Source organism: Eurosta solidaginis, chromosome 3, assembly GCF_040869045.1.
Source record: "Eurosta solidaginis isolate ZX-2024a chromosome 3, ASM4086904v1, whole genome shotgun sequence".
Taxonomy (NCBI): Eukaryota; Metazoa; Arthropoda; class Insecta; order Diptera; family Tephritidae; genus Eurosta; species Eurosta solidaginis.
In genome coordinates, this window is record NC_090321.1 from 151,269,151 (window position 1) to 151,296,941 (window position 27,791).

Consider the following 27,791-nt stretch of genomic DNA (forward strand, 5'->3'; position numbering starts at 1 on the left):
AGGGAGTATGTTGGGCGTGGTACATTAAGCGAAATCATGTATTTAATACTAATGGTCAATAATTGTAACCACAATCATACTTTTGCATACTAGTTATACCTAAGTACACATCATACTTTGCATACTGGTTATACCTACATATGTACACATCATATTTTTGCATCCTAACTATACCTATGTACATTTACCTTTCATACATCTCAAGTAAGAGAGTACAATTTTCATACAGTTAGAGAGCAATCTAGCAGTATCATGTCATGAAATGTTAAATTGTAAGAATCATAGTTGTACTTGAACAAGCAAATAAAGAAGTCACAAAATTTAATTATCGTCGTTTTTACTTCTGCTTGCTTCACTCGCGTCAAACTCTTTGTTACAGATAAACCTAATGGCTCTTTAGATCGAGTAGCACCTTTTATTTCGTATGGCCTTTTTAGAACCCCACGACCCAAACTGCCCAGTGTACCTTCTTCGTCTTCATCTGCGTCATCGCAATCGGATAACTCGTGTTCTTCAAGTAGGAATAAAGTCACATCGATTGAATTGGAATTATTGATGTTTTCTATAATGTCTGCATCGTCATCTTCATCAATATCATCCAGCCATCCAATTATTTCCTCAGTTGTTGCTTGTCTACAAACATATATTATATATTAGTTTCCAGAAAGCTAAAACTGGGCTAACGTTTACGTATGATAAAACATACATAATAATCTACAAACAGTTAAAACACTTGCCAAGGCAAATTTGTCAACGCATTTTGGTCGTAGTCGGTAGCTGGTGGCTTAAACTTTGAATTTATGTACTTTTAAGTTATCTAATTTTGTTAAATTAGTTTTTATAAATATATAAAACTCACCTGCGTGCTATTATTCACTTTTCCGAAAAATACTGCATAAATTAGCGCGAAAAACGTAAACAAGAGAGCTTTAAATGACTAATTAAAAGCTGCTCTTCAAGAATATGTCTTTTATCTCACTCACACTGCAAATAAAAAAATCCTTTATGTGATACCGGATTTTTGACAAATTAAAAAAAAAAGCCCTTTTTGCGTATAATGTATAATACTTTGTCATTAATGGGTTAATTTCACCCGAAACTTCGAATCTTGTATCAAAGATAACCCTAAAGCTTTTTGGAATTATGTAAAATCCAAGAAAGCTACCTCGAGTATTCCCTCGTCAGTTTTTTATAGTGGGTTTCATACCTCTTCACCTATGGAGTCGGCTAACCTTTTTGCAGACTTTTTTCACTCCAATTTCGTTACTCAGCCAGTTAGTGTTCCTGAGTCCTCCTCAATGGTAGACTCTCCCATCAACTTCGGGGCTCTTACTCTTTCTCTAGATGACATGGTTGATGGAATCCGGAACCTCAAGTCGTCTTCCCAGACAGATATTGACGGCTTATCGTCTTATCTCTTTCAAAATTGTCTGATTTTAGCCACCCCGCTTCTTGTAATCTTCAACAAATCTCTCGAGTGTGGTGAGTTCATTGATGCTTAGAAGATAACCTTCATATCCCCCATTTTTAAAAGTGGTAATAAAAACAATGTTGCCAACTATAGACCAATTGCGAAATTATATACTATCTCTAAACTTTTTGAGTATGTTGTAAAACAAAAAATTTGTTTTGCTGTCAAGCACTTAATTAGTGATAGTCAACATGGCTTCATGCCTGGTAGATCTACGGTTACAAACTTAGCAATTTTTTCTGAATTTTGCCTTGCAGCCTTCAACAACCGTCTTCAAGTCGACACGGTTTATACGGATTTCTCCAAAGCGTTTGATAAAGTCAGTCATCAAATCTTGATTTCCAAACTAGCCAGATTGGGCTTTCACTCTATATTTTTGTCTTGGATTAAGTCCTATCTTCACTCACTCAAATGTGTAGTTGTTTTTAACAATACTCACGCCAAGCCTTTTATTGCATCCTCAGGAGTACCGCAAGGCAGCATTTTGGGGCCACTGCTTTTTGTAATTTTTATTAATGACATTTCAGCCTGCTTTCAGCATCCCCATTTTTTGCTGTACGCTGATGATGCCTCTAACGCTCCCATTTTTAGAGCACTGAGGGAGTTCAATACGATCTCAAATTCTTTGGCCATTGACTTATCTTTGCCAAAGACAACCTTCAAATCTTTGTTGAGTGTAATAATTTTTTGATTGTATTGCTAAGGTCTGTATTTTTAAGTACAAACTCAAGTAGTCTGTAAGAACTGTTGGCAGAGTAAAAGTAACGACGATGTAATTCAATGTGTGGTTTATTCAGAACTAAAGAAATGTTTAGTTAACAATAATGAGAGTGATCAATATGAAGTGTAACTGTGTGTATACACATGGTTCGGTCTCACCTGGCTTAAATCCCATTGTGCGAAGTACACCGTCGAGGCGTTTATTCCACTCACGACCGCTTTGCTTCAACCGTACAATGCTTTGTGTAACTTGAGCACATGGTGAGGAAACTCTTCATTAATAAAACCCTCTGGTTGCTGCATGTAAACGGTTTCACTCAGTTCGCCATTTAAACATGCTGAAGACACGTCCATCTGATCAAGGTACAGCTCGTATTCTGTTGCCAAAGCAATAATCAATCTGATATTGGCGTATCGAACCACCGGAGAAAATGTCTCGCTGAAGTTCACACCTTCCACCTGGTTACACCCCTTTGTCACTAACCGTGATTTAAACCTTTCAACGTCGCCATTTTTATTTTTCTTTATATTAAAAACCCAACGACATCCAATCGCCTTCTGCCCTTCTGGCAGCTCAACCAGAGACCAAGTTTGGCTTGCAACTAATGCTTTATACTCCTCATTCATAGATGCTTTCCATTGTTCAGCATCTCTGCCTTTTAATGCTTCACTCACCGTATCTGGTTTGCCGTCTTTTTGCATTAGAGCACTTACTGTATTATAACGCTTTCTTGGACGCCCTGGTTTACCTGTGCGTTCTAATCTAGGCCTTCCCGGAGCTCTGTCGTCACTTTTTACAAACACATCATCGCGCAAGTCAACTTTCCCATTTATGCAATTTTCTTCTGCCTTCACTGTACTTATTTCGTCTACAATTGTAGTTTGTTCTGGTTTTTGATCTTCATGCGGTTGTTTTTCCTCACATTCTTGTTGTGCTTTTTGCTGTTGTTCAAGTTCACAGCTTACCAAGTTATACGACGGTTTCATCATATGTTCGAGGAAAACTACGTCTCTGCTAACGATAACCTTCTTAGTGCTTCTTTCAACTAAACGATACGCTTTGGACTGTTCTGAGTAGCCAACAAAAATCATCTCTTTACCCTTTGGTCGAAATTTGTGCTTCTCAGTTTTATCTAGGGCTATAGCCGGTGAGCCGAAGATTCTGAAATGTGACACTGATGGCCTTCTATTGTACCATATCTCAAATGGTGTTTTATCTACTAAAGTTTTTGTCACTGACCTATTACGTATGTATACTGCCGTCGTGATGGCTTCCGCCCAAAATGCTTCGTCCAATCCCGAATACACCAGCATACTTCTTGCCATTTCCACCAAGGTTCTATTCGCACGCTCTGCTACGCCGTTTTGTTGCGGCGTGTATGGTACGGTGGTTTGGCGCTTTATGCCATTCTCAGTTAAATACTTATCAAAGGCTTGGTTCACATATTCTCGTCCATTATCAGACCTTAAAATTTTTATATTATTTTCAGTTTCAAGCTCTACAGCTACTTTGAATGATTTAAACGCTTCAAAAACATCCGCTTTATTCTTTAATAAACGTACATGTATGTATCGCGACTTGTCGTCTATAAAAGTAACAAAATATTGGTAGCCACCAAATGATTTTTTGCTCATGGGGCCACAAACATCGCTGTGAATAATTTTTAATAGCCTATCGGCTTTATTCTCACACAACGCAAATGGTTTTACACATATTTTACTTTCAGCACAAGTTTTACATGGATCACTGTTGTTGCATTCACTTAAATTAAGACCATGTACAATGTGTTTATTCGACATCTCTTTCAGAGCTGCTATGTGTAAATGACCAAACCGATTATGCCATTTCATCACGTCGTTTTCTTTGTTTTTTACGGAATTACATATATTCTTATTATCCGACATATAACTTTTGTTGTCATTATCCGTCTTACATTCAAAAATGAAAATGTCATTTATTCGATTTGCTTTGAGTAAAACACATCCAATTTCGTTTCTTATAACCGCACCAGAATTAGAGAATTGCACTTTGCTTTTGCCTGATGTAATGCGACTAACAGACAAAAAATTATGCTGGAGCTCCGGTACATAAAGTACGTTATCTGCTGTTATTGTTGTTGCGCCAACCTTTATACGTATATCACCGCGACCGCTCGCTTCAACTGTGTTGTTGTCGGCTAACCAAACCGTTTCGGAGGTGGCTGAAAAAGAAGTGAAAAACTGTCTCTCACAACACATGTGTGTTGTTGCTCCACTGTCTAAGCACCACGAACTTCGCTTCAAATTAAAACTTTTTGCTGTTGCTGCTCCAATTAAGATGGATAGCCTGAAATCTTTTGATTTATCTGAATCTCTGCTGTCTCTTTTCTTCTTTTTACATTCAAATGCATAGTGGCCACGCTGCCCGCAGTTATAACATTTTAAGGTTTTCTTATCTTTTTTCTTGATATTACTAGCTTCCTCATTTGACTTCTTTGACCTTCCCACATAATATGCCATATTACCGTTGCTGGGATTAACATCACTTTTTTCCAATCGTCGCTCACCTTCTTCAATTAATTTCACCTTCAATGTACTGAGCGCTGGAAAGGATTCGCGTGCCTCAATTGCAACGACGAAATTGTCGTATGACTCTGGCAAACTAGACAACAAAATAATGCACAAAATCTCGTCCGTCAAAGTGGTGTCAACCTGGGCAAGCATTTCGACTATGTTAGTAAATTCATTTATATGGACAGACATACTGCCACCTTCCTGCAGTTTTAACGCCATTAGTTTTTTGAACAAGGTGACCTTTCTAGCCGGTGCTCTGCGTTGGTATATATCTTGAAGGGTATTCCATGCCTCAGCCGATGAATTGCTATGCTTTACGTGGTTGAGTTGCGATGCATGTAGGCACAATATAATTGTTGCTAGTGCCTTCTCGTCTTTGGCTTCATATGCGGCTTTTGATTCCTCACTCGTTTCATCCTTTATTAGCTTTCCAGAAACTACCGCCCAAAGTTCATTATGAATTAATACACTTTTCATCTGGACGGACCAAGATGAATAATTATTTTCATTTAACTTTTCAATCGCGTAGAGACCCGACGCACTCATCTTATTATATATTTTTTTTTTTTTGTGATTAAACGCGACTAACGCTTTTTATTTAATTAAATTACAAATTTTCGTTTCGTTCTTTTCCAATTGTATAATTTAAGTAATTGAGCAACGAACTAAAAAAAACACGAACTCTGGGTCCATAACCATTTGTTGGCAGAGTAAAAGGAACGACGATGTAATTCAATGTGTGGTTTATTCAGAACTAAAGAAATGTTTAGTTAACAATAATGAGAGTGATCAATATGAAGTGTAACTGGAGTTACACTGAGAGAAATATGTTGTATTGGATTTTAACAAGAACATTAGACTATTTTTGAAATTAAATTAAATAAATAAATAAATAAAACCACATTTGTGTCGGTAAACCGAGGCTTATCCAAAGCGTTATATATACTTATGACATTATGTTAACTTTACTGCCTGTATCAAAAAGCGTGTTACAATTAACATGGTCGATCACTATATTTTTTTGCATAACTTCGTCATTGCTTTCACTCACAATGCTTACACTTTTTGCAGAGCTACTATTTTGTTATACTGGACAATTCTTTGAAATGTGACCAAACTGCTGACAATTGAAGCATTTGATTCCTTTGTCCTTATTTTTACATTCACTGGATTTGTGCCCTTTCATTCCACAGTTAAAATACATTGATTCGCCTTTGAAATTTTTCTCAACACTGTTTGTTTTTTTCTCACCGTCTTTCTTTGTACTATTTTTCGTTTGCATTTGTTTGTTTTTCTCGCGGATAATTTAATAACACTTTAATTTAGTTTTAAACTCTTTTATGTTTGCCGCGCCATACAGTATGGTTTTATTGTCATTCAAATCTTTGATTCAATCAATTACGTATTGCATCAATGCACAATCTTCAACGTTACCGCGTGATGCTAAATCTTTCATATAAAAAAAATATTCTTGCACACTTTCATCTTTATTTTACTTTCTTTCAGTAAGAAGTTTATGCAACTGCGCGCTATTTGTATTTGTTTTAAATTCACATAATAAGCTGTCCTTTAACTTTTGCCACGACGTTATTCCCCTTTCTGTTGTTATAAATAGTTTTGCTAAACCTTTGAGTGACTTTTTGGCAAATATAAACTTTTAGAAGTCGTCCCAATACATTAGGGAAGCTGTCTTCTCTAACTCTTCTACTCAAATTTCACCACACGGCTTTTCAGTACCGTCAAATGATTTTATTGTATCTTCAACATCACGAAGATTTATTGCAAAACGAGGCACAATGTTTGCCGTCGCATTTCTTCTAGCCATCACTGTATTTTCATTCGCTGTATGTACACAATAATCGTAATTTCTTTTTTTGTTCCACGTTCGCCACTATGCATGCTTATTCGCTTATTTCTGTCGGCTTTGTTATTGCTAACAGAGGCTTCTGTATTTGAAAAACTCATTGCGCCTGGCACGTCATCATTGTGAATACATACAAGTGAAAAATATTTCTATTCTTCCATTGCCATACCTACCTCTCAAATAATAGCTAACAGGGAAAACGGCTGTCGCGAATGGCCAGAGAATGGAAGATGGGTTTGTTTTTTGCTCGCGGTTATTAAATGAGCAGCCCTGAATTGCCCATTTGTGTCTCAAATCAGCTTTTCTTTTAAATGTGTATACCGAAAATCAGACTACATATTAATATTAATTTCAAAAATCTAGTTAATAGATTAAATGTGAGGAGCCAGTTGAGCAAGCATTCTAAAATATGTAAATAATGCAATATACCAGTCGCCTACAAAAATGTTTAAAAAACACTATTGAGCAAATGATGTAAGTAATCGAACAGGTGATCAAGGCTGTTTACTATTGTGAACGTTTTTGTCAAACATTCGCCACTTGTATGAATTCACAATGCACGTCATCATCACTATTTACTACTTCGTTAGCCTTGAAAGATAAAAAGCAATCGTTTTCATTTCTTTGCTTCGGCAAACTCATGGCGGAACGATACAAGGTGGCAGCATGTGACAGCTGCTTATAACCATTTTTTATTTGATTTGATACATAAACTTCCGGCGCAGTACGATTTTGACATATGTCCATCGAATTTACAAAACCAAAGTACATGGAATTTTTATTTATGTTTGTAGGTATGTCACCATGCTGCCACCTTGTATCGTTCTGCCATGGGCAAACTGTGTGCTTTTGCTCGTCGATTTTTGCTGTTGTCGTTGGTTTGGATTACGACGCCGCTTGCACCGTCTATTCACGTCGTCGCCGTCGCTTTTAACTTCGTCTTCGTTTGAGTTCATGTACAGCAAATTACTTACTTACTTACTTAATTGGCGCTTAACCGTCTAAACGGTTATGGTCGTCCAAAAAGGCGCACCAGTCGCTCTTTCCCTCCGCCAACCGGCGCCAATTGGTCACACCAAGGGAGTTTAAATGGTTTTCCACCTGGTCCTTCCAACGGAGTGGGGGCCGCCCTCTACCTCCGCTTCCATAGCGGGGTTCCCATATAAACACTTTCTTGGACGGAGCATCATCTTTCATTCGCATAACATGGCCTAGCCAGCGCAGCCGCTGCGTTTTAATTCGCTGGACTATGTTGATGTCTGCGTATAGCTCGTACAGCTCATCATTAAATCTTTTTCGGTACTCGCCATCGCCATCGCGTAGAGGTCCATTAATCTTTCGAAGAACTTTTCTCTCGAACACTCTCAAAGCCGCTTAATCTGCTGTTGCCATGGTCCATGCTTCTGCCAATATAGCAGGACGGGTACGATAAGTGACTTGTAGGTATGCTTTTCATTCGCCGAGAGAGGACTCTTCTTTTCAATTGCCTACTTAGTCCAAAGTAGCAAGTATTGGCAATATTGATTCTTCGCTGGATTTCAGTGCTGATGTTGTTGCTAGTGCTGATGCTGGTTCCCAAATAAACGAAGTCTTTTACTATTTCGAAATTATGGCTGCCAACAGTAGCGTGGTTGCCAAGGCGCGTATGCGCTGACTCTTTGCTCGATGACAGCAGGTACTTCATTTTGTCCTCATTCACCATCAAACCCATCTTTACCTCTTCTTTTTCCAGTTTGGAGTAAGCAGAACTAACAGCGCGGTGTTTAGGCCGATGATATCAATGCCATCAGCATATGCCATTAATTGCACGCTTTTATAGACTATTTTTCCAGTGCGGTTAAGTTCTGCAGCTAGTATAATTTACAGCAAATTGCCTCTTCGCAAATTATTGAAAATATGGAACCCTAAGTTTTCTTCTTTGCAGCTCAAATTTAGCACATTACATATTGCAGCAAGATCACTTGCGCTTAAATTAGCGGCAACGTATTTTATTTTCGAGTGTTGTTGTTGTTGTAGCGATAAGGTTGCTCCCCGAAGGCATTGGGGAGTGTTATCGATGTGATGGTCCTTTGCCGGATACAGATCCAGTACGCTCAGGTAACACAGCTCCATTAAGGAATGTGCTCGCCCGACCATCTTGGGAACGATTTATATGGCCACATTAAACCTTCAGGCCATCCCTCCCTCCCCACCCCCAAGTTCCATGAGGAGCTTGGGGTTGCCAGCGCCTCGTCTGTTAGTGAAACGGGATTCGCCGCTCGAAGGTGAGGTTCACAATTGGGTTTGGAGAAACTATATATGGCACTGGCAACCTGAAAAGGTTGCGCTACACAACCCCTTGAATCTAGTATTTTAGTCGCCTCTTACGGCAGGTATACCTAACGCGGGTATATTCTAACCCCCTAACCCGCTGGGGGTTTTATTTTCGCGTCGTATTCCTCTGTAGTTTCTTCGAATTCGAAGCATACTCGCGGAGTCGTTTGCGATTGTTTCGGTCGCCTTCGTATTCAAAAACATATTTGTGCAGCGCCGCTATGCACTCTTTCTTACAGCGTTTTAAATTTTCGCGAACTTTCGGAAGTGTACCTAGCGACGTATTTTTACACCAACAAACGCGAAACACTTCATTAGTATAATTTTATTTCTTTTGGTTGAGCCCCCAATATTATGATCACACGGCCGATTAAACAGCTTAATTAATGAAAGAAAATGTATTCAAAGATAATGAATTTACAAAGTTTAAGTAATGATTGAAAAATTGATATTGGTATTTGTTGTTAATTGTTTGTCGCTAGGTTTTCGTACTTTTGCTTTAAAATTCCGGCATCAACTAACTCCTGGGGGTCAATTCCGTAACTGTGAAAAACTGAGAAATGTATGCTCATTGAAAACTCATTTGCACACACAATTTACACTTTATATTTTCATGCGATTCTGTAAATTATTGTGTACATTGTTTTGCTGAATGAGCGCTGAATATAAAAGTCTTATGTCAGTGAGAAAATATTCATCAAACGCCATGAAAACAAAAAAGTCATTCTGCAGCAGTGCGTATGAGTTGAATGTCAGAATAGTGTACACTGGCTGCCAAGAAAACTCACGAAGTTTTTATCAGTGAGTTTTTTTGTTCACAGTTTTGCTTTACAGAATCAGAATTTCAAAGTTTACACAATCTCTTGTGTACATTTTAAAACTCAGTTAGCGAATAGGGCCCCTGGTTCGTAACTTCGTTCACATGGTTGCCAGATTGTATGTTTTAAGTATGTCGCCAGATTGGATGCTTTTAAGTATGGTTTTACGTATGTTGCCAGATATTCCCACATATGTAGCAATAAATACGTTTTCATTTTCAGGCATGTCTGATCTAAAAATGGTATAAAGAAGAGGCCGAGTACACTTTCTTGCGGTACACCAGATTTGATATTTGTTATTGTAGAGGTTTCATCATTTACTTTCACATAAAATGATCTGTTAGTGAGATACGACTTGAGGAGTAAATAGATTGATGAGAAGACTTTTTCAGTTTATATAGCAGACCATGATGCCAAACTTTATCAAACGCTTGTTGTATGTCCAGAAAAACTGCTGAACAATATTCTTTCCGTTCTAATGAGTCAACAATGAAATTTACAACTCGGTGGCATTGTTCAGGTGTACCATGATATCGCCGAAAGCCAAATTGGTGTTCAGGTATTACGTTATTTTCTTTTAGTATTGGCGAAATTCTTCGTAGAAATATTCTCTCAAATATTTTTGAGAATAGTGCCAGTAAACTGATGGACCTATACGAGGTTATATCGTTTTCTGGTTTATTTGGTTTGGAAACCATAACAATTTCCGGACATTTCTCCTGTGTAGGGAAATGGTTTAACCTTAATATAGAATTGTATATTAGTGTCAAAAACATAATACATTTTTTTGGTAAGCACTTAGCTACTTAATCATCGATTTTGTCATATTCTGGAGATTTGTTTTTGTCAAGCTTTTCGATTTCATTGCGGATTTCTTTAGGTGTAATATGTTTGATTGGCAATGATAATTGACGTACTTCAGAATCGTTGCTATTACCAATTGTAAAGGGTGTGAAAGTATTTTCCAAATATTTCGCATATGCATTAACCTTGCTCTTATCAGTTCTACACCATAAGCCATATAGATCTTTCAAAGGTACATTTCTCTTTTTTGGGCGTTTCAGATATTTTGTAGATTTCCATATTTTATTATCATCGTTGTTATTATCATTTAAATTTTCAATATACTCTGAAATTGATTTATTTTCAAAGTCCTTAAATTTTTCTTTAAGTTCACTTGTAGCCCTATTTAGTAAACTCTTATCCATGGGGTTTCTATTATTTTGCCACTTCCGTCGTAACCTTCTCTTGTATCGAATCAATGCTATGATGTCTGCAGATACATGCATAAAAGCACGAGATCTAGTTATGTCGTTAGTGCGATTATTTTGGCAAGATGTCAAAGCTGCTTCATATTGTACGGAATTTAGTGCAATTCCGCTTATTTCAAACCTTCTACTAACGTTCGAATCACTAAACCAAAGAGAGTAGATAATAACAGGCACCAGCTGTGAATGTCGGGAAGAACTTCAATTTACCAATGTACCTATTTCTTGGGCTCGGCCATTCCGTCTCTTCCTATTTTTCGTAAATAGTTGTCTCATATTTTTTGTTTCGCCTGACGAAAATTAAGTAGAGAAGAAGTCAAAATGAATGACATTGAGTTATTTTCTGCATTTGAGGTTTTAGAAGTTTTGTTTACTTTTGTACAAATGCAATTTCATGCAAAATAGCATGTTAATACTTTTGTACAAATGCTTACAATATTTATGCACAATTTATGCAATATTAAAAGGTTTTATGACTTTAATTAAATAAATTATAGAATAGTACAATTTAATAAATCAGGGGGAGGTGTTGCGTTTTCCCGACGGCAAATCATAATTGTAATTGGTAATTAATAATTGGTGTAATTGTTCCTCCCACAAAATATCCCAAGGAAATTACGCCAAAAAAAGGGTCGTAGGCAAAAATAAAAAGTAAATCTTAGCGAAAAGTAGTAATGTGACTGAAAAATTGTTTTCAGTTTTTTATCATCAAAAGTGTTGTTATTCCCTTTGTTAATTTTTATAAAATTTTAAAATTTAATAATCCAAGTTATTCAAAAATGATTTCAAGAAGTGATCGAAAAATTATTTTCAGTTCTTGATCATTATATATACAAATTATTGTATCATTTATTAAAGTAACTAAAAAAATTATTTTTTTGGGTCTCAAGACCTTTATTATTATTTATTCACTAATTTAATTATAGGTCGTAAGACCCTACTTTCTTACTCACTAATTAAAACTGAAAGCTTACAACTGACTGACTTAAAATGGTAAATTAGTTCTAAATATAACTTAATTCTACCTGTGCCAGCATTATTTCGTTCGGCGCGTGGCGGATGTTGTTCCCAATTCAATTCCGGATGTCGTTCACAATATTTGTGTTTTTGCTGATTAGGCGTCTGGGCCTTTTCCTGTTTGCTTCAAAATTATTATTAAGTATTTTGAGCCATCAACTTGCGTATTGCTGACTAACCTCCTTACATTAGCGTCAACTCGAATGTTGACTTAGTTGGTGCTAACTTACATACCTACCTATGTATGTAAATTGTGTTTACCAACAAGAAAAAAAAAAACGATTTTCCAATTCGTTCCGTTGTGCAACAATGTCTACATATGCACATAGTATGTAAGTATGTACAAACGTACATTCAACATTATCAAATAAATATGGATATGTAATATGCAGATATCATGATAACACGATTGATAAGAGCATCTGCACATTCATATACCTAATTGCATTCATACATACATATGTACATACCTACATATGTACACAATTAAATTACGAACACACACTACATACATACATACATGAGTGGCATTATGATAACGAGATTGATAAAAACATCTGCAAATTCATATAATTCTCTGATATGTATCTACGCATGCGTGGTTGATAAATCAAAACAAACGCATGCCCTACATATCTACATAATAGCTGTATTTCTTTGCTAACTATTACAATTAAAACACTAGCTAGCTTACCGAATTGCATGGAAAGCAACAATAAAAAGTAATCGAGTTGCAGATTAACAAAAATAACAAAATAACAGCGTGGCGGCAGGGTGACATACATACAAAAAACAAACACACGTATTTCATGTATTTTGTTTTTGTAATTTGCTCGTTGAGTGTCAAAAACATACTGCGCTAGAAGTAGAAATGTCACAGCAGCTAAAAGAAGTAGCAATTAGCTGATAAACTTCCACCATCTGTATGGTTTTGGCATAATGAAACTGTTTAGCTAGTTGAAGCGTTTTTTTCAAGCTTGCTTGAAAAAAAAAACACCTCATGAATGTATGTTCAAATATTCTAACCATCCAGTGTTGTCACTCTACCACTATTTAGGCTAAAATCCGGATCTACCACTCCTACTACTTTTTTTTTAAATCTACCACTTTTTTATTTGCCTGCATTTGACTATGTTCTTTAAGTTGCTCACAATGACCTAAAATTAAAGCTGGAGTCATTGGTGCCGTTTGTCGTATCGCTGTAGTCGTATTCCTAACGTAATCAGCTATTTATCGTTACGACGGTAAAACAAACCCAATTGGTTAGCTACGATACGGTTACGACCTTAGCGGCACCAATAATCGATTGCATTGATTCTCATAAGGTTGGTCGAATCAGCTGTTAAAAGGTTAGCGATACGGTTACCGATAAAGCACCAATGTCTCCAGCTTAAAGCTTTTAAGTATGTTGAAAATTAAACGTAAAGTACACTCTGTATGAGTTTTTCAAATTTTCACCAAAGAAATGTTTGATTTTTATAATACTTACGTACCTTCGAGAGAACTTATACAATTTTATGTAAAATTTAACTTTATTGATGGGAAATTCGTGCCAAAAACTTTGTAATAATCTGATATTTCGACTGCTGAGTGGAATATCGCCGTATCTCTGCAGCCGTTTCGAAAACGCCCTATCCCAGAAAATTTTGGAATAACGCCCAATTTCAGAACTTGTTTCAAAAACGCTCTATCTTGGCTTAAATTTAATAAATTTGTGATATAAGCTGGGACGTTTATGAAAAACATTTTGGGCGTTCTTCAATCGAGTTCTGAGGTAGGTCGTTTTCAAAAGAAAAACTGAAATATACACCATATTTGAAAAACATTCTCAGATAGGGCGTTCTCGAACTGGCAGCCGAGATACGAGCGATACTCCACTCAGCCGTCGATTGCAGTATCCGATGGATGCCTTCGATGTCACGGATGTAAATTGTAAGATTTAAAAAATAAATTGTTTTAATGCACAAGCCTATTTCATTAGATTCGGGCTATTGGTATTCGTTGGATACCATTGAAGTAATTTGTTATTTTAAGGTTTCTTAGAAGTATTATTATATGTTTGAACTATGTGTTATGAAAAATGGAATATTTGGAGACTGTAAATTAACTTTAGTCGTATCCACATATGGTTTGTTAAAGTTATTGGTCGGTAGTTCACATTTGATTATCAGTTTCAGCTGTTAAGGTTTTTGTAGTAAAAAAATTTTCAAACTTTTAAGACTAGTTCCTTGATACTTATTACTACTGAACCGATTTTGAATTTATTTTGCACACCGTGTGTAGTTTGATCTAACTTGAGAGATAGGATAGGTTATATCTCAGTTTATAGTCGCAATATTATTTTGTTGCAAATTTTTTTATTTGTTTATACGTAACAATAAAATGTTAATTATACGCAGTGGCACTCATATTTTCAGGTGGTGCGGATATACTTCCGTGTAATTGCTTGGTGTTCAATAAAAAACCTGCTTATCAATAAAAAATACTATAGCGAATGATATCAAGTATAGCACATCACCAGGCCCGCCGAGGGGGTGGTGGGGGGGTTTCTGAGGGGGCCCGCGATTTAGAGGTACTATGACATCTTTTTTAATTCAGGAGAGTCTTTAGTTGTGTAGAGGGTAATTTTCATACCCCTGGGTGACTAGGGTGTCGAGATATAGGCCAAAACGTGGGCCAGTGAATGCCTAGAGAGTGTTTATACAATATGGATATCACATGAAAGCTGTTGATGAGTGCTTTAGTACAGAGTAATATATAATCCGGAGACGGACTGGGACTGGGATTAGGACTGGGACTTAGACTCTGAGTGGGACTGGGACTGGAATAAAATACATACCACCCTCTGGGACAGGCAATAAGGGATGCAGAAGAATGAGAAGAAATTGCGAGAAGAGAGAAGGAGATTGAGAAAGAGATAGAATGAGACGAAGATGGTGATAGATGAGGCGAAAAAGGCGGAGGGAGGAGTGAATAAAAGGATTAGGAAAAAGTGAAGAGGGGGGAGGGCAGAGTCAGACTGAAAAAGTTTATTAAAATGTATGCAGATAGGCCAAATTTAGGGCAGGACAACGTCTGCCGGGTCTTCTAGTCTTATGTATAAAATTCTCGTGTCACAATGTTCGCTTCCGTACTCCTCCGAGACGACTTGACCGATTTTTTGAAATTTGATGAGCATATTGAGTAGATCTGAGAATCGGCCAACATCTATTTTTCATACCGCTGGGAGGCTAGGGTCTCGAGATATAGCCCAAAGTGTGGACCCGGGTACCCCTAGAATGTGTTTATACAATATGGATATCAAATGAAAGCTGTTGATGAGTGCTATAGTACAGGATAATTTTCATACAACTGGGAGGCTAGTTTAATTATATTTTTTTATTTGATAAGGTCTAAAGCCTATACAGTATACACATACTCTTCATACAGATGTTTATATATATGTTGTTAATGCACTTGAAGTTGTTATGTTCGTTTTAATGGTTGAATAATAATAATTTGAAAACAATTTGTTTTAATGTTTTTGAAAATTCTACCACTATTTTTAGGAGATCTACCACCCTTTTTTTTGAAAATTTACCACTAAATAGATTTTAGAAGTGACAACACTGTAACCATCTGATCTTCTATACAAATACATATATGTATGTACGTTCGTTTGTTATTACACACAAAACTTCATCCTCGACGCTTTGACTAAAAAATAACAAACACACATTACACACATGTGTCTTGACATAACCCTGCAAAAAATGCGATTATTCTAGGATGAGTCCGGGATGAGTCGGAATAGAGCATGCGACCAATGCCAGTTTTGATCTCTTTGTATGAGTTCAACTGTTCCCTTTTGTTTGAGCATGTCCTATGAAGAGACTAATTGTACCCATTTATACCCGAAAGGGATCGATGGGACCAATCCCCTTTGTACACATATGGGAACATATGAGAGTAGTCCCTTTTCGGTCCAATAAGGACTCAAATACGGGCCAGTCGCATTTTTACCCCAATGGTAGTAAAATGATACTCACCGATGTAATCGATTTAAAAATAAAACAAAAATAAAAAATTTTTTTGTTTCATTTCCGGTTTATATTGAAATAAGCAAGTTGAAAAATTTGATCTTTTATAATTTGTATATTACTCAGGTACTACGTTAATGCTACTCATTAAAACAGTTCAAAAGCATTTTGTTAATTCGATTTTGGTAATTCCTGCCACAATTTAGAAAGTATAAATGTGAAACTCGGTGAAATATATTCTAATATATCATAGAAGATATCCTGAAAAAATCACTTTGATCGGAGGTATATATAGTATATAAACCATGCAACCGATCGTTCAGATAGAAAGGTTTTTGGCAATTTCTCCCTTAATTCCCAATATAAAAACGTTAAACTTGGTGATATTTATTCTTATTTATCATAGAAGATTTCCTGAAAAAATGACTTTGATCGGAGCTATATGTATATAGTATATACCTATCCAATACAACCGATCGTTCAGATAGAAAGATTTTTGGCCATTTCTCCCTTAGTTTCGAATATAAAAACTTGAAACTTGGTGATATATTCTTATATGTTATAGATTTCCTGTAAAAATCATTTCGATCGGAGCTATATATAATATATATCCCATTCCGATCGTTCAGATAAGGGGGTTTTTTGCCATTTTTTATTTTATATTTATCTTAAAAATCGTTTAGGTATGTACATCTTTTCACTATATATTTCTTATTTTATACATCCGATTATTTGGAGATTACGAACGGGATAAGATTATTGTTCAGCCCCATTCATGAAAGGTATGAAGTCTTCGGCACAGCCGAAGGCAGTCCCTTCCTTACTTGTTTTAATTAAAAATATACTCTTATCAACGCTGAAACTTGGCCAAATCTCTTTTAGCGTGGCTTGACAAAACTTTTTGATTTAATTTGGCCATTTAGTGAACATTTTAGCGCGTTCTTATTGTGTGCTTATAATTTGATGTGAAAGAACAAAAAATAATATGTTTGTAAATAAACGATTGCAATGAATTATTAGGTAATTCACAAGGTCTTACCGCTCATATCTGCTTTGTTGTTGTTTATTATATAAAATTTGGATAAAATCTACAATTATGTATATCAGATGCACTAAGTTATTGCCAAATAATTTTTTCTTTTTTAGTTTTAAAATTTCAAAGAATTTTCATTAATAAGGATAAGCGGTGACATATATTTAGATTTTTACAGGCTTTTTATAGATGACCCTCCTTACGGATATACTTAAATACGATCTACAACAGAATGTGGTGCTCACGAGAGTCGTATTTAAAAAGATAGTAGACAATAGGAGACCTAGTGAATTGACCATATAAATTATTTGCGAGTAACATTCTTGTGCCAATGCAGTAAATGTCAAGTAACGCGTCAAAGTTTTATCAGCCTCAAACTATTGTCCCAAACTTAATTGACTACCATATATGTAATACTCATATATTGCTACTTCAGGCTAGGCGCTCTCATAAATATCAGAGTGCCAATATATTGCAGTTTAAATGTTATAGTTTTTGTATTCAATAATCGAATGCACCTTAATTAAAATTATTTCTTGTCACACATATGCTGCCGCAGTCACACAAATTTTGTAGGCTGTATTGTTTTGATTTAACTGATAACTCATTGCGAGCATTTTGTATTAGCAATATAGGAGTATTATATATATGACTACGAAACTGTTTTTTAGTGTTTCTGTTTAAAATTTAGTATTTTGTTCTTGTTTACTATCTTTAGAAGATATGCATTTAATTCAGAGGTAATTTATATAGACAAATATGGAAAATTTTTAAATTTAATTAACTCAACCTTAAAGTTATATAAAATGATATATGTTTATTATATCGACTTCACACAGAAACTTAATGGAACACAATTTGGTATTATGAAATTTGATTGCCATTTGTTACATTGACAATAAAATCCGACCAGTTAAACAAAACGTACCAGAGTTTTGACTGCACTAGGCATTCAATAAAGCAATAATGAGATCATTCGGAATTTGCAGTTTGTACGGAAGATTGAGTTCAATAAAGGCTTTGTAATAAAGATTAACCTCCTGTGTACAATTTGCATTATGTACTTTGTTCTAGTATTTAAGAGTGGGCAATTTTTTTGTATTGAACAAGAACTTAAATAATTCACATATTAATTAAGTATATACATTGAGTATATAATAAAATCTTAGAAATAAACGAAAAATAATAATTCATAACACGATTTTTTGTTGCCTTAAATGCCTGTTGCTTTGCACAACTTTTGGACAAACGAAAGGTCCTAATATTATTATACTTTTTGTAAAATTATTGTATATCCTAAAACTAACTTCAGAGTTTTGGTCTCGAAACGCTAATTTTTGTGTTTAAAAAAATATGGTAGCGGCTTCTATAGTTATTATTTGAAAATGTATAGTAAAATTTACTCCGATTGTAGTAGAATTCAAATGCAGTTATGTATGATAGACAACCCTCTAAAATATGTATAGCGAACTTGTCAGGATAAGGTGATGGCAAAGCGAATTCAACCCAATGCAGAAGAGTGTCAAGTCAAAAGAATATATGCATTGACTTCGATCAACTGACATATTGTTGTACTAAGGCATTGTTATGATTGTGACCCGTTTTTTTTGTCGATGAAGTTTCTAAAATGTTTTGACTTGGCAAATTGCAATCCTTTTCGGAGCATATCCTCGGGGGTTAATCCCTTAAAAGGAATTGTAGAAACAGCTCCTAAAAATTTAAAAGTTTAAATTCTAAAAACAATGTATTTATATAAGGATTTATAAATATCTGCCAATGCGCTATACAAGTTTGGGAACGATTTCAGCCCAATCTTGCCATGAGTCCAAATTCAAAGTAATTATCACGTCTGTTTTTATAATTAGTGGTAAATTTTTCGTATTGTTGCATAATATTGATGCAATCGTAGATTCCTGTAAAATAAACAAAAATTGTTTAAAAAGTATATAATAGTTCATATTTAACGTACATATACATCTCTGTTGGACGATGTTTTTTTTCGTCCAATTGCTGCATCTCATGTACGTCACAAAGTGGAAAACACTTTACGACAGGTGTACTTTTTACTTCCTGACGAACTAACTGCTCGGTAGCAACTTTCAGCCCAGCTATGGCATCCGTGATAGCGGTAATTTGGGTATCAACTATCATTTGCAGCTGATCCAATTTTTCTAATTTCTTTTCAATTGATTGTAGTTGCCTCTCAAATATTTAACAATGGCTGCAGCATACAACTTCAAAAACGCATTGGGTGGCTTCTATAATAAGTTGAAAAACTATCATTAATAGTGCGAATCAATAATCCTGTAAGAACTGAATTAATTTCGATTGGCGTTTTTTTTGCAAGCTAGTGGAAATAAAACGCTAAGTAAATTTGCGATTTGCCTAGAAAGAACAACATGAAGTAACCTAGTTTAGTTGGGTAAACGGATTGGTAAAGCAGCTAAAAAAAGAGCCAATTAGCCGAATAGTGATTGAGCGCACCCAAAGTGTATAATTGTTCTAGAGTTAAGTTTCGGCGATATTTGTAGCCAGCACAACTTTCCTAACATTGGGTGGTGGAGGTTCGAAAATGGTTGTTGCATATCACTTGGTAGATTTACATCTGGTATGATGAGAAGTTCACGTATCTTTGGAGCCCAAATGCTTAACACGATGTTTTAAAACTTCTTGGCATGTTTCAATTTCATCTTGTATACGAAATATAGGCGCATCATCAAAGATTTTTGAAAATTTATCAGCATCCAAAGTTACACTGGAAATTAAAAACTTTAATTCTGGTCGGAAGCGTGCTATAACTTTAAATTAAATGTTTGGAAAATTTAAATTTGAGAAAATTACCTACCCTTTTTCAATTCATACGGCATGTAATAGCTCGTTATCCTTAACAATTCACGGCCTTTTTAATGTTTTTTCGCTACTTGTACTGATTGCTTTTTGTGTTCCCAAAAATACACAAAACGTTTGGCAAACAGTGTTTACATATGTTAAAATTAGAGGTGACCGATAAGAACGATACATTTACCGATACATTTACGGTTGAAAGCATTTTAATTAAACAATTATTCATTAAAATAAAAGGAAATTTACACAACAACATGTCAGGGGTGGATGTTCCCCGCGTTGGGCGTACCTTGTCCCGCTCGAGGGATATTAGATGGTATAAAAGGGCATAAAGCCGGAGGCCGCTCTCAAGAGTGTCACCGAAATTCACCTGAAAAAGACAAAAGAAAAGTACCCTAAAGTAAAAAGTTCTTATAAGCAGCGTGTAATTTATGTATGTATACTTCCCGTAAACTCAACATTCCAGGGTCCCAACACCTCGCCTCCTAAGCATCCTAGTTCCGCACTGGAAAAAAGCAAAAAGAACAAGAAATTAATTTAAATTAGTTTGGGCATAAATAGCGAAATCACTTATATAAGTGCACATTTTTTTCTGTTGGGTAATCAAACACTCAAAAGTACAACAACCAAATGCAAATTGCCCACCTTCACTATAAATATTCTTAATTAAAATTTTCACATTTATTACCTCTTATCATCATTCCTAAGGCTTCCGGTAACTGTTGGACTCTATTAGCAGTCCACCAATGCTCCAAACATGTAGTTTTTTTTTATATTCCAAGCCCGGGCGCCTGGGGACCATAAGGAGTAATTGTTCTTTCCTCAGCCACTTCAGGCACCGCAACCTAAACTATTTATTTGGCAAAGAAGAGCCACGTTGGTCTTCTTTCATAAAAATAACACTCGCGCACTGAAATTATTTAATTTAAACGCGAAATTTATTTTTTTTGGTCGCGGTATTTAACATGCACTCACGATACAAAAAGGTAAACAAACGAGAAACGTCAAATTAAAGATAATAGCAAAATTCCCAATATGGTGAAATTTGTAAAAGCTTTTTGGTGAGGGTTGCCGGACCGCAGCGAAAGGGATGATGAAGGAAAATAGGATCAGTCCAGGAAAAGGATGGATATAGGGTAAAGAAAGTGCGATTAAGATTGGAAATGAGGACAATAGGAAACGGTATGTGGAACCGGCGTTGCGGTTTGTTTCTGCTGGTATATATATAGGGCATGACTGTGGCAGAAGAAAAAGAAAGATTTTAACTGTGGGCATATGCACGTTGTGAGTGCGCGGTGAATTTTTTTTGTGGTGATAGTCCGTGAACGGCAAATAAAACTGTTTTCCCTGTGCGCGCAAAGTCCAGTAAGGACCAAATCCGTAGTGTTCAAAATCTGTATGTGCTGTGGGGCAGGATGCCCATAAATCTACAATAATCGGTCGTACAAGTCGAAATTAAAATCATTAATACCATTTGGAAATTTAAGCTCAGGACAACGAGCAAATCGAGGGGAGACCATAAATCTAAAGTTAAATGGTGATAAGTCATCGGAGCGAAAGTGGTAAGTCGATCAAGATCCAAAACCCATTGTTTAGGCCCTTTGCAACTTTTTGTTTTTGGCTTCGCGCCTTTTTGGTGATTCACGCCAACCCAATTTTCAAATTTGTGTCAACAAATTTTGCTAAAAATCCTGACCCAGCGCATTGCGTGTACAGGTGCAGATTTCTATGCAAAGTAAATTTCGATTCTCTCCCTGTTTTTTTTATAAAATGTTTTCCTTATTTTTTTTTGTTTTATTATTTCTCGGTTTAAATTTCCATGTCGCATTCATACATATATTTGCTTTTATAGCAATGTAATCTACCTAATCGATGAGGCGTGAATGCCAACTTGGCGCTCAGGCACACCATTGTACCTTATGGTAAATTGTACCTTTTTTTTCCGCTAGCTGGGATACCTTCTCCCATAACGAAAGCTCTGGCGAGCACAGGGGAATTCTTCAAGCCGACACACTAGTATTCACCAAACCATGCTATAATTTTCACCCATAATTCGTTCAAGAAACATTGCCATAAAACTATTGCGTGCCGGAAACCCAGCGAACAAACTACATTTGGAACCTCATTTGATCATATGTACATTTATATGTTTTATGTATATTTCGTTTGGTTATAAGATTTGTATTTGATTATAGTGTCAAAATATTAAATTTTTGAATATTAATTCGTGGCGGGCGTCCACGCGTCAACTCAAACGTTTATTCAAATATACAGTTTTTTTTTGTAAATAGCGGCGAGAAAGCCCAGCCCCTAGGAATCCCTTGACCACCAAAGAGAGCTCTTTTAGGTAGGATAGGACCCTGGTAGGGAATATAAAATTTTGTGCTCATATTGAGCGGTTCTAATGTTTGGTTTTTGGTAGCGTTGGCGGGAAGTCCCGAAGTAATTTGCGGAATTAATAATAATTAATAAATTTAAAAAATGATTTCGTGTAAGCCGAATAAGGCAAAGTAAAAATTTCCCAGAAATTCCATATTTTACTGATATATGTATGTAAGAAAATTTTTTTTGAAATAATCATGTGTGGTTGAGTCCATCATAAAGTTAAATTTTTTTTTATCTTTCAAATCGCCTGTCGTAAGCCAATTTTTATTGCAATTTTGAGTAAGCAGTAGATGTATGTATTTAGCTATATTTTATCTAATTAAAAATGTTATATTGAAGTGAAAAAGAAATTTAAGATGGCGTTCTAAATTAATAAGGTGGGGAGGGGGAAGATGAACAAAGGGTAGGAGGTTTGGAACGGAATGGAGCAAAGGTAAGATAAGGGGACCTGCAGAGTGATGCGAAGCGAGCGGTCCAAGGAAGGGTGGGCTTCTTGTGGGGTGAGGTGAGAGAGAAAATGATTAATGTGATTGTGACATCCGCCCCGCATCAAGGTGGAAAAAGGGTTCAGAACCGCGACTCCATGTACTGAGCTAGCTGGGGCAATTCCACCTTGTTTGCGCAAAGGGGCGGATCCACAAATGTACGTGTACGTGACAATCATAATTAATAATGGCGCCCAATTAAAAACATATAGAGGGGCCGCCATATTCTATTAATATGGCGCCCGAACAAAAAGTTTTTCTTTTAGTGATGACATTAGCGCGGGTTGAAATTGCCGCCCACGCATGAGTTAAAATGTAAATCTGATTACCGAGATCTAGTCAGCGAAATAGTGTTCAAAGCTCATTTTTTTGTACAAATTATATTTCAACCCCAAGCTAATGTACAATAGTTGCAGTCATTAAACCAAACGGTTCTGTCTTTGTGTGACCATCATTCCTATTCGGTGCCTTGTCTATGGTGTTAGATCCAAAAAGTCAATTGCACCGATAGTGGAGGTTGGGATCATAAGGACAGATCCCATCAATAGCCCATAAGATGACATAGCTAAACAATTTATGGTAAGCTATAAGCATCTGAATAATTTTTAATTTTCAACTAACTTAATTTTTTTTTTATTTTTTTTTTAATACCAGTTACGGAGCTGTCCTTGTGTAACCATCTCCCCTATCCGGTGACTTGTCCATGGTGTTAGATCCAAAATCAATTGCACCGATGGTAGAGTTTGGAATCACAAGGACAGTCTCTATCAGTAATCTGAGGATGGCATAGCCAAACAAGTTATGCGAGGCTATAAGCATCATACATAAATGTTTATATTGTTTTTAAAACCTATTTCGTTTTTTTTTTCAACACAAAAGAAAATTTTTTTTTGATTTACAATGAATAGAAGTCCTTATAGTACATTCGTATAAGACGCTTCTTATTGAAAATATAGCACTTATGGCCACAAGAAAGCCTCTATGCAATGCGTGTGTAGCATAAGTTGTTAGACATAATTAGTCAGATTTTTTTTTTTTTTTTTATTTTTCATAGATATATTCTCACCTCACCACAGGTGGTGCCCCGGGTGAGGCGTACCTTGTCCCGCTCGAGGGATATTAGATGGTATAAAAGGGCATAAAGCCGGAGGCCGCTCTGAAGAGTGTCACCGAAATTCACCTGAAAAAGACAAAAGAAAAGTACCCTAAAGTAAAAAGTTCTTATAAGCAGCGTGTAATTTATGTATGTATACTTCCCGTAAACTCAACATTCCAGGGTCCCAACACCTCGCCTCCTAAGCATCCTAGTTCCGCACTGGAAAAAAGCAAAAAGAACAAGAAATTAATTTAAATTAGTTTGGGCATAAATAGCGAAATCACTTATATAAGTGCACATTTTTTTCTGTTGGGTAATCAAACACTCAAAAGTACAACAACCAAATGCAAATTGCCCACCTTCACTATAAATATTCTTAATTAAAATTTTCACATTTATTACCTCTTATCATCATTCCTGAGGCTTCCGGTAACTGTTGGACTCTATTAGCAGTCCACCAATGCTCCAAACATGTAGTTTTTTTTTATATTCCAAGCCCGGGCGCCTGGGGACCATAAGGAGTAATTGTTCTTTCCTCAGCCACTTCAGGCACCGCAACCTAAACTATTTATTTGGCAAAGAAGAGCCACGTTGGTCTTCTTTCATAAAAATAACACTCGCGCACTGAAATTATTTAATTTAAACGCGAAATTTATTTTTTTTGGTCGCGGAATTTAACATGCACTCACGATACAAAAAGGTAAACAAACGAGAAACGTCAAATTAAAGATAATAGCAAAATTCCCAATATGGTGAAATTTGTAAAAGCTTTTTGGTGAGGGTTGCCGGACCGCAGCGAAAGGGATGATGAAGGAAAATAGGATCAGTCCAGGAAAAGGATGGATATAGGGTAAAGAAAGTGCGATTAAGATTGGAAATGAGGACAATAGGAAACGGTATGTGGAACCGGCGTTGCGGTTTGTTTCTGCTGGTATATATATAGGGCATAACTGTGGCAGAAGAAAAAGAAAGATTTTAACTGTGGGCATATGCACGTTGTGAGTGCGCGGTGAATTTTTTTTGTGGTGATAGTCCGTGAACGGCAAATAAAACTGTTTTCCCCGTGCGCGCAAAGTCCAGTAAGGACCAAATCCGTAGTGTTCAAAATCTGTATGTGCTGTGGGGCAGGATGCCCATAAATCTACAATAATCGGTCGTACAAGTCGAAATTAAAATCATTAATACCATTTGGAAATTTAAGCTCAGGACAACGAGCAAATCGAGGGGAGACCATAAATCTAAAGTTAAATGGTGATAAGTCATCGGAGCGAAAGTGGTAAGTCGATCAAGATCCAAAACCCATTGTTTAGGCCCTTTGCAACTTTTTGTTTTTGGCTTCGCGCCTTTTTGGTGATTCACGCCAACCCAATTTTCAAATTTGTGTCAACAAATTTTGCTAAAAATCCTGACCCAGCGCATTGCGTGTACAGGTGCAGATTTCTATGCAAAGTAAATTTCGATTCTCTCCCTGTTTTTTTTATAAAATGTTTTCCTTATTTTTTTTTGTTTTATTATTTCTCGGTTTAAATTTCCATGTCGCATTCATACATATATTTGCTTTTATAGCAATGTAATCTACCTAATCGATGAGGCGTGAATGCCAACTTGGCGCTCAGGCACACCATTGTACCTTATGGTAAATTGTACCTTTTTGTTCCGCTAGCTGGGATACCTTCTCCCATAACGAAAGCTCTGGCGAGCACAGGGGAATTCTTCAAGCCGACACACTAGTATTCACCAAACCATGCTATAATTTTCACCCATAATTCGTTCAAGAAACATTGCCATAAAACTATTGCGTGCCGGAAACCCAGCGAACAAACTACATTTGGAACCTCATTTGATCATATGTACATTTATATGTTTTATGTATATTTCGTTTGGTTATAAGATTTGTATTTGATTATAGTGTCAAAATATTAAATTTTTGAATATTAATTCGTGGCGGGCGTCCACGCGTCAACCCAAACGTTTATTCAAATATACAGTTTTTTTTTGTAAATAGCGGCGAGAAAGCCCAGCCCCTAGGAATCCCTTGACCACCAAAGAGAGCTCTTTTAGGTAGGATAGGACCCTGGTAGGGAATATAAAATTTTGTGCTCATATTGAGCGGTTCTAATGTTTGGTTTTTGGTAGCGTTGGCGGGAAGTCCCGAAGTAATTTGCGGAATTAATAATAATTAATAAATTTAAAAAATGATTTCGTGTAAGCCGAATAAGGCAAAGTAAAAATTTCCCAGAAATTCCATATTTTACTGATATATGTATGTAAGAAAATTTTTTTTGAAATAATCATGTGTGGTTGAGTCCATCATAAAGTTAAATTTTTTTTTATCTTTCAAATCGCCTGTCGTAAGCCAATTTTTATTGCAATTTTGAGTAAGCAGTAGATGTATGTATTTAGCTATATTTTATCTAATTAAAAATGTTATATTGAAGTGAAAAAGAAATTTAAGATGGCGTTCTAAATTAATAAGGTGGGGAGGGGGAAGATGAACAAAGGGTAGGAGGTTTGGAACGGAATGGAGCAAAGGTAAGATAAGGGGACCTGCAGAGTGATGCGAAGCGAGCGGTCCAAGGAAGGGTGGGCTTCTTGTGGGGTGAGGTGAGAGAGAAAATGATTAATGTGATTGTGACATCCGCCCCGCATCAAGGTGGAAAAAGGGTTCAGAACCGCGACTCCATGTACTGAGCTAGCTGGGGCAATTCCACCTTGTTTGCGCAAAGGGGCGGATCCACAAATGTACGTGTACGTGACAAACATCTTGTATTTTGTATAAAAACTATAGACCAGCATATCAGCTGTTCGCTCAAGGGTCTACTGTGACGTAGCTTCGCAGAACGAAGCAATTTTGGACTCGTGAATGCGCAATCTGGGTAGGTGATTTGTGTTTGATAACAAATCACAAACAGAAGATAGCGCATTCACGGCTTCAAAGTTGCTTCGTTCTGCGCATCTACGTCACACTTGACTGCTTAATCGAATGAAAGAAAGAGAGAAAAAACAAGAGCTGAAGGAAAATGACGCAAAAAAATTTCCCATAAAAAACAGCTGATCTTTTGTTTACATGTGCAATGCGCAATCTTGTGTGTGTGATTTGTGGTGTTTAATACCACTCCCAACATTCGACAGAAAAAAATCGATTGTTTTCTTAAAATTAAACTATCGATAGTGCCATCGTTAGTTTTGCAGCTCTTGATAACAAAAAACAGCTGTTATATCTTTTCCGTGCATGAAAACATTGAACATTAGTGTACGTCGGTGTTGTTGACATCATTTTATTGCAATGTTTATTATTTATTCTCTTCGTTTACTTCACCAAGACATAACTTGAAACATTGGGCCCACTTTGCGAAGGTGGCACTACAGCCACTGGAACTGACACCGCTGAGTTCAATAAATCTGCAGGTACTCCACCAGAAGCAATTGTTGACTCCTTTCTAACAGTCAGTATTATGTTAATTGGAGTTAATGGCAACCGAGAACAAATCACTAAACCTATTTCACGTGCTTCTGAGCTGCAAAAATATTTAGATCAACATTTTTTAGAGGAAACCCAGCAAGTGCGGTCTAAAGAGGTAAACCTGAGTGTTATAGCTCCAGATTTACATGGAGTTTGATCAGTGCTGAATATTTTTGCAGTATACCGGGTGAATGTATTGAAAAGCTAAAATAACATCCAGAAGATAATACAAAATTTGCACAAGAAGCGGAATTAATCGAAGAAAATATGATCTTAGCTATGAAGAGGTATGGTGAAATAAAATATAATTTATTCGTATCACTTGGGGATATGAATAAACGACTTCAGGCGGTTGGAGAAAAAATTTAAGCAAGGAAACATGCAGAAAGCTAATTGGATATTGCAGCACCAAAGAATAAATAAATGCTTGTTATTCTTTTAT

The 27,791-nt window shown here is 36.2% G+C and overlaps 1 protein-coding gene and 1 long non-coding RNA gene across 2 annotated transcripts in view; one reads left to right on the top strand and one right to left on the bottom strand.

The window, feature by feature from the left end:
* Positions 1 to 27,791, top strand: part of Ance-4 — a 146,291-nt gene that overhangs the window by 47,916 nt on the left and 70,584 nt on the right. The gene's annotated exons all lie outside the window — the stretch shown is intronic.
* On the bottom strand, positions 16,132 to 20,057 carry LOC137246685 (uncharacterized). The gene is made up of 4 exons (XR_010951644.1): positions 19,922 to 20,057; positions 19,561 to 19,831; positions 19,046 to 19,334; positions 16,132 to 18,989 (listed from the first exon to the last, which is right to left on the bottom strand). It is a non-coding gene; the product is annotated as an uncharacterized lncRNA (long non-coding RNA).